Genomic DNA, 14,599 nt, shown 5'->3' with positions numbered 1-14,599 from the left:
GTAAACAAAATAAGCGCACACACACACACACACACACACACACACACACACACTTACACACACACACGTGCACATACACATATATACATTGGGTGACATATACTGACACCCAGACGGACAAACAAGAGTCACACAGACAGACAAACAGACAGACAGACAGACAGACAGACAGACAGACAGACTGACAGACAGACAAGAAAGCACAAGCAAGCGAGACAAAGGCAGAGGACGCAGACACAAAGACCAAGACAGATAGAGAAGATACGTAATTACCGCACAATAAAAATAATAATGATAATAATGACACTTATAATCTGACATTCTTCCTTTCCCCTTCCTCTCTTTCTTTCTCACTCTCTCGCTTTTTCAGTATATTTTTATACAATTATGAATTAAAAAACATCAAAGAATAAGAAATCACCTGACTGACTGACTGACAAGATTTTCTCCTCTCTCTGTCTCTTTCTCCCTTTCTCTTTCTCTCTCGCTTTCTCTTCTCTGTCCCGGTTTGAAATGTGACCTTCCTCCGCCGTCCCCTGAACCGCGAGGGTGACAAAGGGACCGTATCTCATTTAGCTCCCTTGCACCACCTCTCCCTCTCCCACTCGTGGATGCAACGGACTCTAATTCCGATCATGACTCCCCTCCATCCATCCAAATCACAATGATTCGTCTTCTTTTCCCCTACTCGTCGATGTCCTTGCTGTTGCTGTCATCATTCTCCTCCTCCTCCTCCTCCTCCTCCTCCTCCTCCTCTCCTCCTCCTCCTCCTCCTATTCCTCATCTTCACACTCCCTCTCCTCCTCATCTTTCTCGTCCCCCTCTTCGTCTTTGTCGTCGTTGTTTTCCTGCTCTTCCTCCCCCTCTTCCTCCTACGAGTGCTCCTCCTCCTCCTCCTCCTCCTCCTCCTCCTCGACTGGAAGAACTAAACCTATTTAGTTTAACAAAGCGCAGGATAAGAGGAGACCTAATTGAAGTATTCAAAATTTTCAAAGGATATAGTAACATTGATGCACATAAATATTTTACCATTGATCATTCTAACCTAACAAGAAATAATGGATTCAAGATTATACCCAAACGTTTTAAATCTCACGAGGCCCAACATTTTTTTCTTTAATCGTATAGTAAATATATGGAATAAACTTCCTGCAGAAATTGTGAACAGCAATACGATTGAATCATTCAAAAATAGAATTGACAAATATTTAAAAGCAAATCCCCAACAAGCTCTCTTCTTGTCCGAATAATTACTAATTCACTAATAAACTTTTATTTTACAGACACCCGTTTTATTATAAATTGCATTAACTTTCAGATATGAGTATAGAGTTCACCGTAGGATGAATAGTAGAATTTCTTTTTATACTTTCCTATGAAAATTCCATGTCAGTTTTTCCATACTGCATGGTACTTTTCCCAACTACTTCCATGCCAGCGCAAGCTGGAGGGAGTGGTGGGTGGGGAGGAGCCTTCTGCTATGCTGTCCTGTCTCTCTTCCCTGTAGCTAGTTAGAGGTAGTCACCAAACAGCCTTGCAAGGACCAAAAGGTCTGTTGCTGTTTGGCTTTCCTTTGTATTCCTTTGTATTCCTTTGTATTCCTCCTCCTCCTCCTCCTCCTCCTCCTCCTCCTCCCCCTCTTTGTCTTAATCTTCTTTTCTCTTTTCGTCCTTCTCCTTCTTATTATCATCATTAGCTTTCTCTTCTTCTTCTCCTTCTCTTCCTCCTCACCACCACCACCACCACCACTATCATCATCATCATCATCATCCTTTGTCTTCTCTTTCTCTTCCTCTTCCTTATTCTCTTCAGTGTTGTCTTCGTCCTTCTCCTCATCGTCCTTCTTACTCTTCCTCGTCGTTGTTATCCTCTCCTTCTTTTTGCTCTTCTTAGTCTTTCACGTCTCCCTCTGCCTCCTCCTCTTCGTAATGTTCCTCCGCCTCCTCTTCCTTCTATTTTACCAGCTCGCTGCTTTTAAATCCATTCCCCACACACATTCTCCTTCTCCTCTTCCTCTTCCTTATTATCTTCACCTTCCTCTTCATCTATTATCCTCCTCCCCTTCCTCCTCCTTCTCTTCCTCATCATCATCATCATTACCTTCATCTTCCTCCCTTCTCTTCTATTATCCACCTACTCGACCTCCTCTTTCTCCACCTCCTCATCATTTTCATCTTCACCTTCCTCCTCCTCCTCTATTATCCACCTCCTTTTCTTCCTCCTTCTCCTCCTTCTTCTCCTCCTCCTACTCATTATCATCTTCACCTTTCTCCTACTCTTCTATTATCCACCTCGTCCTCCTCTCTCTCCTCCTCCTCTTCTTCATCATCACTTTTTTTTTCTGTACTATCCTGTCTCTCTCACTAATAGTTACTCAAACAAGCTAATAAGGAATTCAAGGTCTATTGCTGTTTGTACTTCCATCCTATCCCTTTGTATTCCTCTTCCTCTTCAATTCCAACACTTAGCTGCTTTTAAAATACAGCCCTGTACATCTTTTCTTCGGCACAACAAAGCCTTATGGTACACGTACTTGTCAACGCCTACCCGCCACCCTCCCCACATCAGTTGGTTCATGGTGCCCTCTCTCCGCCACCTCCTCCCTCTCCAACCTCAGACACCACAACCACCACCACCAGTCTTTTCAGTCCTCACTTCCTCGACTTGGCCTCCTTTCTCCTGCTTCTGTTCCTACTCATGTCATTTAGGTTTTTCAGCCTCTGTGTGTGTGTGTGTGTGTGTGTGTGTGTGTGTGTGTGTGTGTGTGTGGTGTGCTTTCTCTGTGTCTCTTCTTGTTCAATTAGTTATATACCTTCTCTCTCTCTCTCTCTCTCTCTCTCTCTCTCTCTCTCTCTCTCTCTCTCTCTCTCTCTCTCTCTCTCTCTCTCTCGCTGTTTGTCTTTTCTTTTTTTTAGTTTTTGTGTGTTGTAATATATTTTATCATGTCTGTTTGTTCAGATGTGCTATCTGTCCTTTCTCTCTCTCTCTCTCTCTCTCTCTCTCTCTCTCTCTCTCTCTCTCTCTCTCTCTCTCTCTCTCTCTCTCTCTCTCTCATTCGCTCCATTTTAATTCTCTTTCCTGCGTTTCCCAATTTCATCTTATCTTATTCCCTTTCACTCTCTCCTTTCTAATTAACTGAGTATTTTATCCTTTACCAATCTCAGCTTCGTTACTCACACTTTTTAAGTCTTTTCTCATCAATTTCTCTCTCTCTCTCTCTCTCTCTCTCTCTCTCTCTCTCTCTCTCTCTCTCTCTCTCTCTCTCTCTCTCTCTCTCTCTCTCTCTCTCTCTCTCTCGTCTCTCTCTCTCTCTCTCTCTCTCTCTCTCTCTCTCTCTCTCTCTCTCTCTGTGTGTGTGTGTGTGTGTGTGTGTGTGTGTGTGTGTGTGTGTGTGTGTGTGTGTGCTCAATGCAACACCTGTGTTTGACATCCGATGTGTTTGTCTGTCTGGCTCACAAACACCAGAGCAGCAGTTAATTCATACTTGGCCAACCAATTACAGACAGACGAAAACTGGAAATAAAGACATTTGAAACCCAGTAAAACTTTATACACGAGCTTTAGGAAGAGTGAAATTTCTCACTGTGGTGCACAGCTGAAAGGCATTACGCTGAATTCAACACTAGAGTGAGCGCGGGACCGACGAGGCAGCAGCATGGACGGGCACAACTAATCAGGCAGCGGGACGGACGGGCGTGTGGTGCCTCTCAGCCACGAGTGTGGTGTTTCAGCTATTTCCTGCGTGGGTAGCGGCCGTCCAGGGAAAGGTAAGTGCCGTCACGGCGTTACTGTATTACGTCACGATGATGAGTCACTTAGTTTCATGGACGGGTATCAAATCAAACATCCATTCCCATCTTATAACAGTGACGGCAGTAACACTGCATGACACCGCTGTACTGACACAGTGAGGCACAACAATCGCTGTTATAAAACATGTGCATGCACATACAGACAAACGTACTTAAACATACACATGCAAATACATACGTATACATATACGCACAATTGCTCTAAATCCTCAGTGGTAATGGTAAAGTTCTTGTTTTCATCTGTCAGCCTGAGGTTCCCGACCGGCTCAGGTCCAAAGATTTTCAATGATGAACGAGCAGATTCTGTCCTTCTTCGGTAACAGGATGGCGTGCCTGATGTGTCAAACGTCTAAGCCTTACTCTTACACTGGAATACCAGAGCTGTAAGCCCTCACTTGTAAACTAAGAACAAAACAACACAAGAAAATAAGGAGAGTGCAAAAATGACAGTTGGTCTAGTTCTCCTGATCTAAAACTTTCTATTTGCCATCTTCATCCATAAATTCATTCAGCCTCCTCTTGAAACATTCTACTGTTTAAGAATCTACTGTGATTTTTTTCCCACTCACCCAGAGTCCTATTTGTGAACAACTTTTTCCCTGTCCTTTTATATCTGAATTTGTTTTGTATGTAACCATTCTCGAGTTCTGACTTGATACCTAACCAAAAAACCTAATCTCTCTCTCTCTCTCTCTCTCTCTCTCTCTCTCTCTCTCTCTCTCTCTCTCTCTCTCTCTCTCTCTCTCTCTCTCTCTCTCTCTCTCTCTCTCTCTATATATATATATATATATATATATATATATATATATATATATATATATATATATATATATATATATATATATATATATATACATACAACTCATGTGTGTGTGTGTGTGTGTGTGTGTGTGTGTGTGTGTGTGTGTGTGTGTGTGTGTGTGTGTGTGTCCAACAGACGCATGGGCATAGTGCTTTTTCCACTGCACCTTTGCCCTCAGGAACCTGAGGCAAGCGAAAGTATGTTTCCTCTTTGCTAAACTAACAACAAACTCAGCAGAATAAAATTTTAATGTCAAAAATGGAGAGTGCCAATTTACAGATAAAAAGAGAGCGAGTGCTAAATCTAATAGCTAAAAAAAAAAAAAAAGAAAAAAGGAAAAAGGAAAAAACGGAGTCCTCCAAATTGAGTCTGGCCTCCCAGGGGCGGCTGAGCCCGACGAGTTGCACCGCGACGCAGGCGCGGGACGTCAAGATTATATACATGTATGAGAGCCACGCGTTGGGGTCGGAGACACTGGCAATACAAGGCCGGCGGGACAGTGCACTACGCAGCAAACACATCCATCAGGATGCACACCATTGCAGCACAGGTCCGGTCAGTGTGTCCGGTAAGTGTAAAATCAATGCAACCGTTTTCCTTCCTTCCTCGACGATAATGTTCAGCAACTGGCAAGACCGTTTACTTCTTGGCTGCCTTGGGCGAATGTAGAACGAGTCTCCGTATTCTCTCAGGGGCTTGGGGATGGTGTACACTTATTGAGGACCAATACACTCACTGTTCCGACTTAAATAAGAACGCCACGTTGAAGCTGGTAGGAAAACTCGAACTAAAGCAAGAGTATTATATCCTCTATGATTTCCACTTTAAGTTCTCTTCAGAGAAAGTATAGTAACCATGAGATAATACAATACTACAAAACATACAACATATGTTTATAATATATTAGATAATAAAATACTCGTACTCCTTGCATTTTCTTCCTATCTTTTCCACTTCTGTGTGTCACCTTCGTCCATAAATGCCGTGGTTCCTCTCTTCATCGTTACAGATATGGCGAAGACATCTGCTACACTGCTATGAACATTGCTAGATGCTCCGTCATTTTTTTTTTCATATAAGTTCTTTGCCTATAGTCAGCACCCACGGTAGCAGAGACAGGAGTCTTTTTAATGCAGCCTTTACAGAGGCTCATGGCACAACACAGAGCTGCCCTATGCACTCGCAGTTGAGGAGAGTTGATGGTAAGCGTGTGCTACAAAGAAACTTTTTAGTGAAAGCTCCTACATCTGCTGCCAGAGGACTGATGCAATCACTGTAGACTTCTGGAGGAACAATGTTAAAATAATAAATATGATTTTTTTCATGTGTACGAAGGGAAGCATAAATAGGAAAATAAAACAAAAGAACTCGAGAAAAAAGCTCTCTACAAAATAGAAATAAAAGAACTTGTAATAACAAGAGCCAGTTTATAAAGACTGAACTAACCTGATTATTATTTTTCAGTAAAAAAAAAAAAAACGAGCTTGCATAAAATTCCTCTAATTTCCATTTGAAAAATATATTGATATGATCAAAAGAATTAAAGAAACAAAAGGCAGTCAAGGATGAACTTATCACCATAAACTGTTTGATAATTTCCACATTATCTAAACCTATAAGAAATTAAAATTATGAGACAAGACATGAAGAGGCACATAGCATCCTTAATGTTCGTGCTCTCAGTAACGCTACTGTGCACGAGTAGGTGATAAAAGTGAATTAGAATAGCAGAACAAATTCCACATGATGCAAAACTACGAACACAACATGACAACACATCACCAGGCACGAGTGTAATCACCACAACACTCAAGACTCAGAAAACCGAATTATTACAGAATAAATAAGCGTTTTCATGATCAATAAAACTGTTGAACAAACCACTTCGCCATGAAACACTAAACGAAGCCGAATCCCTGAAGCTTCCCACGCTGCCCTCTCTACATCTCCCTTACCCCGGTCCCCCACATGACGTACTGGGAGGCGGGGAAGAAGAGGAGTGGGGGAGCGGGAGAAAATGCGAGCGATGGAGGAGGGGGAAGGGGAGGAGCATAAGTATGGTGCATGAAATTGAAAATATCGGAAACACATGGCTGATTCGAACACTCTACTCCATTACTTGTATCAGCGCTCGCCTTTTTTTTATTGGGAAATGCTGACCCATATTGGATACGTGCAGGCAATACGAGAAATGACGGCATTGCGCATACACACACACACACACACACACACACACACACACACACGCACACACACACACATAAACCGAAACGGTGGACAAATTATGATTGCAGAAAAAATGGATAGGTTATTACGTGTACACACACACACACAGACACACACACACACACAGACACACACACACACAGACACACACACACACACACACATGCAGAGAGAGAGAGAGAGAGAGAGAGAGGAGAGAGAGAGAGGAGAGAGAGAGAGAGAGAGAGAGAGAGAGAGAGAGTAATGACTTTACAGTTTTTAAAAACATAACTGTCCTCCTAATGATTTAAAAGCAATGGAAACACACACACACACACACACACACACACACACACACACACAACACACACACACACACACAACCTCTTGATAAAATAGCAACATGGATTTAAAGCTTGACATTTTTATTGTGTCTGCTTCATTGGATTTTGTGAATAATGTTTTATACATTGTTAGAAGAAAAATGTATATCCTGTAGGAGGGATTTTAGATTTACCTGCTTTCAAATCACAATATCTTGCTTCATAAATTGGAATACTTGGGTATAAGCAAAAAACATCTAAAATTATTTCAGAGCTATCTTAGTTGTAAGGAATTTTTTTTTTTTTTTTTTTTATTATTGTAATGACATTTAAACACTTATATATAATTATAACCCTATAACAAAAGGAGTGCCGCAAGGCTCTGGTTTGAGTCCGATATTATATATATATATATATATATATATATATAAATATATATTATATATATATATATATATATATATATATATATATATATATATATATATATATATATATATATATATATATATATATATATATATATATATATATGATATTATAAGTCCTATTTTAAAATTAAATACCATTTTAAAATTAAATACCATATTATAATACTGATAACACACACACACACACACACACACACACACATACAGACACACACAGAAAGAGAGAGAGAGAGAGAGAGAGAGAGAGAGAGAGAGGAGAGAGAGAGAGAGAGAGAAGAGAGAGAGAGAGAGAGAGAGAGAGAGAGAGTACTATTAATGGAGTCATAATGAACTAAAACAAACTTTTCTACCACTGATTTATAAAAGCAATAAGGATAATCCTCTCTCTCTCTCTCTCTCTCTCTCTCTCTCTCTCTCTCTCTCTCTCTCTCTCTCTCTCTCTCTCTCTCTCTCTCTCTCTCTCTCTCTCTCTCTCTCTCTCTCTCGATGAAGCGTGAGAGCTCAGCCTCGTGACATCCAAAAACCAGTAGCCGTATATCCACTACAAAAATTTCTTTACGGAGCAAACTTTAACGAGATCATAAAGGTGGATCACGAGAAGTTCCCCCGACCACCATCAAGCCAATCCATTATGCGCGGGTGGCTCAGTTTTTCTACCGCACATTGGCCATTTGCTCTCTATCCCTCTGTGTCTCTCCCGTGTTTCTCCCTTCTCCCCTCCACGTCATGCTTACTTCATTACCTCATTACCTACTCCCCCTTCAGTCATTTTACCTCGTTATCCTTCTGTTACTGTACTTCCTAATATTCACCTTATCCCATGCACCACCTAACCACCGTTTAACTCCCTTCCATCCGCCCGCTTCCCTTCTCATTTTCCTCTTCCTCCTCTTCCCGTCCTCTATCAGTGACTAAAGTGAGTTAGAGGGGCAGTGAGGGGCGAGTCATGTTTAGTAAACACTATCACTAATACGCTTACACCCCAGCACCTCCCTGCCTGCCCTTCCAGTCGTGTAAAAAGTTCATCACCACCACGTGCGAGGGCGGCACTCAAACCTGTGACGCTGGTTGGCAGGTTGGGAATTAAAGTTGTTCTGTCCCACGCATCAAGGCAGTAAGTCTTATTTCATGTTAAGGACTCTGTTTCAGAAAGTTTGGCCTTCTCATGAGGACTATTTTGAAAGGTCACATAGATTATTTGTCTGTTTACATGAGCGTTTATTTTTTGTCACTGATGAATGGAACTGAAATTGTTCCTCATCTGCTATTAGAGTCATGAAAACTCTAATAGGTTCCAGCAGAGCAAGTGCAAAGTTGTCGAGATAAGGCGTCGAAACATTTGAGAATCTTACTATAAAAATGCGCCTCTCCAAATACAAATATGCTTGGAATGACATCACATATTACGTAACTACCTCGTAGAAAAGTCGGAGCAATACTTTATTGAGAGTAAACCATTACGTATTTTTTTTCTATTATCGCTTACTGAAGATGCTCCACTTACCTTTCGTGTTTACAGGATATTAATTTGTTTTCGCTTTTTACAAACGCGCATACGTACTAACACAAAAGCAAGCTACATATTCCGACTTTTAAAAGAGTGAGCGGCGTGAATGTAATCTTGTTGGGAGTAAAAAGTGAAATGATGACCGTCCCTAACCCTATTACAAGGACACAAACAGCCATGCCGCTCCAGGCCCAGAGCGCAGGACCCACCCGACGAGGCGAGCACCAAGCCACTGTGCCGCGCCCCGTACACAATAAGATTTCCCCACAACCACCGGTCCTCCACCCTGCCTCGCCGCCACGGTGATTCTACACTCTACAAAGGAAAATGTAAAGCATACCACTCATTGCCTTCCCTAGAATTAATTTTCCTTCCTGTGCTGTTCTCTCTACAGGTTGAAGGTGAGTTTTGGTTTTAGTCATCTTTTTTTTTTTCTGCCACATTTTAAATAAACTACTGAAAAATATGAAAAGTGTCGCTCATAATCCTCTCCAGTCTGCATTCCATTTATAAAACTGTTCCTTTAGTATGTTATAAATGAATTTGGGTTCCGTAATTCGAGTCATACTTTTCTTGGTTCTACGGCCAGCATTCAGAAACGTTTTGCTTTCTCACCACGATAGTTTTCAAAGACCACAAAGGTAATTAATTAGCAGGGTTCTCAAGAGTGTTTTTTTTTTTTCGACTCATAAGGTAGAAATGTTGTTGATCTATCACTGGAACCATAAAAACACCCTTAAAAATCCATATCTCTTCAACTAGAGCTCTTTAAAATTAGTCGAGATGCGATCGGAAGTGTTTCGGAATATGGTGCTAAACCCTTCAAGGAGAAACAGAAGCATGTCATTTACTTTCCTTGCCAGTCTTACATTCCCAATAAAGCTGTTTCTTTTACACGTCACTAATTACATTTGGTTCGAGCCATCTCACATTTTTCAATATATTTCTCGAGATTCTAAACTATACAAGAAAAACGAAGTATGTCGCTTCCTGGCCTCTCTAGTCTAAAATCTTCTTTCGAAAATTGTTCACTCTGCATGTCGCTAATGAATTTTGGTGCTGGTCTCTCGTACTTCTCATTTTTGAAACCAGAAATTGTGTCGCCATGCACAGGCCCAATTTGAGAGAGAGAGAGAGAGAGAGAGAGAGAGAGAGAGAGAGAGAGAGAGAGAGAGAGAGAGAGAGAGAGAGAGAGAGAGAGAGAGACTATAATGGATAACGGTGCAGTAACCTCTAACTCTCTCTAATAGGATCTGCCGGCCACTTAATTAAATGCTTACCGTGGACTCTGAAAAAGAAAAAAAAAAAATGCGAGCAGTGCCTGTGAAATAAAGCTAAGGAAAACACATTGATTATCTCTTCCTACTCTTTCTCCTCTTTTTCCTCTCAATAACCCTTCACATTATTCCATTCCTTCTCCTCCTCCTCCCTCTCCCCCCATCTTTCGTCATCATCCACATAATCACCATCTGTACTCAAATTTTCTCTGTTAATATTAAAAGATTTTAGAGACTGACACACTTTGCAGAGAAAATTAATTATGAACTTGAAATAGCTTGAGGTCACATGTCCGTCAACACACACACACACACACACACACACACACACACACACACACACACACACACACACACACACACACACACACACACACAAAGGGAGCTGTAGCGTTGCTTCGGTAAAGTGTTTCGTTACTGGGATATTTTTCCGCTGCAACTTCCTTCCATGAATAATCCCTTACTAAGAGATTCGCTTTCAGTCATTAATTACGTGCTGCAAAGCGTGTGATAATAATAGGACGGCGATAAATAAGAAGGTATGAGGCTTTATTACAGTATCCCTGGAAAAATTATTGGAAAAATCTATTTTTTTTTTGTGTCCGCTCCACCTTAATAACGCTCTCCCGCCATTTAAAACAGACCACTATTTCTGGAAGGATAAATCCTACCACATAATGTCGCCGGTGAACATTTGTCTCTGGTTTCAGTGTGCCGCGAGAGCGCCGTGGGGGGTAGAGGCAGAGGCCAAAAAGGAACGCAGCACTTCCCAGTTCTCAGTCCATTCATGCATTAAAATGACGCCCCCCAGAGAAGGTTTCGACTCAATTTCTCGTCAGGTCTGGGAGGCAGTCACCAGACAAAAGGAACAGATGTTCGTCCGCAACACAAAGGTAGCCGATACAGAGGAAATCATTTCAGAGAAGCCAGTAAGCACTGATGCCAGGAATGGAATCGGATCGTGTGAGCGACTGTACGACAGACAAGATCCGTCGAGTGGAGGAGGATGCTGCTGACGGCAATTGCCCATGTCCCCGAGCAGTTTTGTCCTGTCAGAGACGAGACTAAACTGGGACATTGGCCACAGATTTCGCTCAGAATGCAACTAACCGCTTAAAAAACGGCCAGTCTCCCTTAGAGCCTCAACAGGACTGCCATTGTGAGGAACGACCCGCCGAGGACAAGGCTGATCCAGCACACATTTCCTTTGCCAGGTAAGCTGCTAACCCTCTATATAACGATCCTAACAAAGGAGAATATAACACAGCGATGAGCAAGACTGTCTACACCTTTAAGTGGAGTATACTACATGGCTGCCACTACAGGGAAGGACGAACAGCTCCGGAAAATGAAAAGCCAGAGGGAATCACGACGAGTCTTGCAGCGAGTCTCTCTCTCTCTCTCTCTCTCATCGACTCTCCTCGTGGCGCCATATTTAACACAATTCAATCCAGATGACGTGCAACTGTCCACCAAAGGAACGAGATTTCCTCGATAGCGATGGTGGCACGCTGGATAACGGAGGCTCGTCTCCGCACATTTAACAAAAATGCATAGGAAAAATGGAGCCGACGCGCTGACCTGTACGAGGACGTGACGCGTGCGCAACCAACTTCAGAGTCACTGTCTTACAACTGACACATTCACCGACATCTGAGTCACAGACGCCGCCTTTGGATAAAAATACCTTATCTATTGTGATAAGATAATATCAGAACCTTCAGTTTACTCATGCAACTGAAAACTAATTACTTGAATGATTGCAACAAAATAAAATATATTACAAATGTAATATAGTCGTGGATACAATTTTAGATTAAGCAGGAATTATAAAGATATTTCTTTTACTGATGATACGCACGAAAGACAGACAGGTGTACAGACAGGCGGACAGGCATACAGACAGATAGACTGACTGACGGACAGAAGCGCGAGTATTATGCTTTCATATGTACAGAGATAACTGAATAGCTTTACCAGAATACAAGATACAGGGCAGGCAAACAAAAACCCTGACTGATTGAATGACTAACTAATAGAAAGACCAACCAACTGGCTGAAATAATTAATTACGTAATTACTAAAACACACAGCCTAACACAATAACAGAAATACACGACAAAATACCACACACACACACACACACACACACACACACACGAATAATACCAAACACATAATCAAATATTTATTGTTACAGGAGAGAGAGAGAGAGAGAGAGAGAGAGAGAGAGAGAGAGAGAGAGAGAGAGAGAGAGAGAGAGAGAGAGAGAGAGAGAGCGTGTGTGTGTGTGTGTGGGAGGGAGGGAGGTGTTTATATACCGATGCCATGTCGTCCCATCTCCACTATCAGCACCACCACCACCACCACCACCACCACCACCACCTTCACAACAACAACAGCAACAACAACAACAACAAACAACACAGGAAGAGAGGCTAGATAAAATTACTAAACCCTCAAGGAATAACAAAATAATGATCGAGATGGTATTTTTTTTTTTTTTTTTTTTTACTCCTCGCCTCTATATCCAGTTTCTCATTCTCCTTAGTGTCTTAAGGTTGGCTTTTGATGGCACCTGAGGGAGAAACATTTGAAAGGGAGCCGATAATCAAGTTAAAAGGATGGAAAGAGGAAAGGGTGGCGGACTATTTTTGTCATCATCCTTTTGTGCTTAATTGTTCAGTCCATTAGCGCCTTCGTCACACTTCCCTGCTCTCTCTGCGACTCGAGGGTACTGTGTGTGTGTGTGTGTGTGTGTGTGCTGGGGATGGGGGTGGCCGTAGCTGTGAAATTTTATATATTTGTTTCTGTGTTTGCTGGAATTTTTCTAGCTAGCAAGACTGAAAATTCCATCAAAGAAGTTGATTACTATAAAACACAAGTGACCGGGAGATTATTTCCAAACGGAAAACTTCTAATGAAGTGTAACATGCTAGCTGAACTTATCAAAAACAGTCCTTGAGGTAAGAAATTCTAAGGCACAATATCACCTGGCTAACCGTGACACGTGTGTTGGTGTTTCCTTTACCTGGAACACGGTACCTTTTTCCTTGCCATTATTAGCACCTAAACTTGAGGACGCTAATGAACCTGACTTTGGTAAAAGTATATCTTTCCTAAACCAAGAACCCTTAACTTACTCCCATCTCTTGTGGCGTCTCATCCTCAACCCTGCTGTAGTCTCCACCCAGTCATTTTTCATTCAATAAGGGAAATACGACGCAGCTTATTTATGGTGCCGGCATGACACAAGTCTGCTGCAGTCGTTTTCCACAAATGGAAGATGTGCACAGGCCAAGCGAGCAGGTCATTTACGGCAACGCAATATTGATTCAGGTCTAGATAGCCTTACAGAGCCTTTGTTCGATGAAATTCGCAATGAAAAAAATATACATTTCTACTAACTGTTGGGCGGTGATATCCAGCTCAAGCCACCTGTTCTAGACCGAACAAACGATAACATAAAGGACTATTCTGAAACACATCTGCATCGCACCTCCACTGCTTTTAAAAGGCTCTAATTGAAATTACACGGATTTTAAAAGGTTTCGATGGTTCTAGTGAAAAATTAACATTTGTACGTTATTAACAGGAGATACACTCTTCATATTCCAGCCAATCATCTTTGTAGCCCTGGAGAATAGTCGCGGTGAGAAAGCAGAGCGTTTCAGAATGCAAGGTAAAGCTGGGGCAGGTGCAGGTGTTCCCTCGGAGGTTGACAGCGGTGTGTGTTTGATACTTAAGCACCAGGACCACCTCCTGCAGAATGAGTAAACTTCTTCAGGAATTGTTAGGTGTTTAGAAAGTTAAAGCCTCCTTAATCCTGTTTCGGTAGGACATTATTCGTTCTCCGCCTCAAAAGTGTCACCAGTTACGTGCCGCACAAACAACTTCCCTCCGCAACTCACACATTTGCATAATGGCGCAGGTGTGGCGGTAGTGGTGGTGGCGGTGGTTGTGGTGGTGGTTGTGGTTGTGGTGGTAGTGGGACTTTAGCGCCGCGTGTCGAGTCCCGCGGCAGAATTTGGCCCGAGTCGGCTGTAAACATAAATTCGCCTTTACGTTCTCTTTTCTTAGGTGTTATTAACACTGATGGTTGTATTTTGTTTCTGAGAAGATATGAATGTTTCCATCCCTAACTTAGAACGGAATTTCTACACACACACACGCGCGTATAATGTAGCATGTACCAGTAGGGCTGTGTGTACAAGAGACGTGTCTCTTGTACTAATGAAGGAA

General features: G+C 42.0%; 1 long non-coding RNA gene across 1 annotated transcript in view; it reads left to right on the top strand.

The window, feature by feature from the left end:
* The first annotated feature begins 3,633 nt into the window (after positions 1-3,633).
* LOC135107209 (uncharacterized) overlaps positions 3,634-14,599 on the top strand; it is a 44,689-nt gene continuing 33,723 nt past the window's right edge. Inside the window, exon 1 of the long non-coding RNA XR_010271656.1 lies at positions 3,634-3,767. This is a non-coding gene — a long non-coding RNA (uncharacterized LOC135107209). The remainder of the gene's footprint in view (positions 3,768-14,599) is intronic.

The sequence above is a fragment of the Scylla paramamosain genome, chromosome 15 (genome assembly GCF_035594125.1).
Source record: "Scylla paramamosain isolate STU-SP2022 chromosome 15, ASM3559412v1, whole genome shotgun sequence".
NCBI lineage: Eukaryota > Metazoa > Arthropoda > Malacostraca > Decapoda > Portunidae > Scylla > Scylla paramamosain.
This window is presented reverse-complemented; position numbering and strand designations above follow the sequence as displayed.